The sequence below is a fragment of the Aptenodytes forsteri genome, unplaced genomic scaffold, assembly GCF_000699145.1.
Source record: "Aptenodytes forsteri isolate BGI_AS27 unplaced genomic scaffold, ASM69914v1 Scaffold307, whole genome shotgun sequence".
In the NCBI taxonomy this organism is placed as follows: domain Eukaryota; kingdom Metazoa; phylum Chordata; class Aves; order Sphenisciformes; family Spheniscidae; genus Aptenodytes; species Aptenodytes forsteri.
Genome location: NW_008795303.1, coordinates 949,892 through 952,092, shown reverse-complemented (window position 1 = coordinate 952,092; position 2,201 = coordinate 949,892).

Sequence of the window (2,201 nt, the reverse complement as noted above, 5' to 3'; positions counted from 1 at the left end):
CAGATTGCTACTGTCTCAGCTGCCACAAGAAAACCTCGCTGAATCCCTCCACCACTCCCTGCCCAGTTAAAACTTGCTGCCATCTATTGTCAGACCATTCACAGCTCTGTCCTTTCCCATCGCTTCACCTATGGCTCCACTGCAAGGTGCCAGCCTCTACTCATGACCTCCATTATTAGCACCAGGTTCACCACCCTCCCCCAAGTACTCATATTTTTACATAAATACCTTTCTAAGTGATCCCACCAGTTTGCTTGATCAGTTCACACCTTCCAACTGCCACACACAGTTACTTCTTGCCCTCATCCCCAAGTAGACATTTTACCAGATTTTACCAAACAGTGTAGTCCTCCGGCTAAATTAAATTAAGATCACCACTGTACATGTGCAGTCCTGAAACACGATTCAGCCCTTGTTTTTTGCACAGTTGCTAGTGAGAAAGAACAGGAGCAGAGCACATAACCCTTTCAGTCTCTGAGGTCTCACATCCACCTTTGTAAAGCAGCATACACGGCAAGCTGCACTCCTCCTCTCCTTCATCACTCCAAAGACCTGGCTTGAGAAGAAGAAACACAGAGCAATAACCCTAAGCAGTTCTCACAGCTATTCTAAAGCCAAACCAGCTTAAAGCCTGATTCTGGGTCCTTAGCATCACGGATAGCTTTAGTAAATATCTCTGTTTTATGCAGCTTCCTCAGGAAGAGCCATCTAACTAATTATTGTCAGTTCAGCGTTGTCTATCAGACTTCCAAGAGCAGCTGTGGAAAAGAAAAAAGAAGAACAAGAAAAAGCTAATGACCGCAACAAGTCAGCTTTCATACTGGCAGAGGCTGGAGGGAGAGAGGAAGCTAGAAATTCAACAAGGATCCTAACAATCAGGTGCTTACAGCTCTGAGACTTAGTTTTACCAGCAAGTTTAGCACCTATTCTTCAACAGAAGCACAAACATTACCATAAAAGGCTTGTATCTTTTCACTGTATTAACATTCTTATTTACTTCAATTCCACATTAAGTTGCATTTCCCTCTCTATGGCAGCGGGGCTAGGCTAGGGAAACTGCCAACACAAGTAACGTTAAGTTTTCTAGCACAGATGCAAAACTTTGGACATGCCACTCCATGTGCTATCAGTTTGATACTGAAAACTACCTAACCACCAGCTTCCTTCCACACACGTGTTCCGTCTCATAATAACACTTATTACATATTTCCCCTACGCAGTCAAACACTTCTGGTAATTACAGCAACTGCATTATTTTTAAAACTGAGATACGCAGACATTACGAGAACATCCAATAATCTACACAGTTATGTTTTGCAAAGGCACACATGAATCAAAAGCAACTCAAAGCTTAAAATGCATCACTGTTTGCATACTTTGAGAAGTTTTTTTCTAAACAAATTAGTGCTTTTTGCTAAGCTATCCACCTTTACTTTCCTGTTTGGAAACATAGTCAACGTTTTTCAGGCTTTGATTTCACAAGGAGTAACACACAAGCATTTTGATGAGGACACCCAGTAAAGCTAATTGCCTGTCACTTTACAGTCAGGCCACTTCAGCTAGACATTAAACTCACAGTCAGTCTCTGGTCATTGATCAATTACCAGTACAAGGCAAACTTACCTACTATTTGCTTGGTTCTTTTGAAACCCCTTTAATATTGACAACTTACAAACTTTATTTCTGTTGGAATCACATTTGGTAAGATAAATTTTGTGGGGAAGGCTTTAAGCTAGCCATTTTTAGAAGATCTGCAAGTAAGACCTGTAAACGACACAGGCCAATATACAGCTTTTCATTCAAAGGAACAAAAAACTTTTACAAGGATGTGTGACTAGGATGTTTTAACATCAACAGTCGCTACAGCCATCGAGTTCCACCGCAATTCTGATCTTTGCCGTGCGGACTTTCTTTTCCATGCAATCGTGGAAAATAATACACAACCCATTCACAGTCAGCACGAACAGTTAACTGGTAATAAAAAGATCAGGGCGCGAAGCACCACTGATCGCTTTGCTCGAACGCAGCAGCACCGTGCGCCTCCGGCCGCTCCGTGCTCCTCCACTGAAAGGAAAACTCTGGAAACGAGCGGCGCTCAGCCCGCGGTTCGCGGCACTTCTGCGGTCGCCTCCACGCTGCCGACGGTGCCCCATTGCCCGCGTTGGGCCGGTGACCGGACACAACCTCCCACCGCCCCGCCG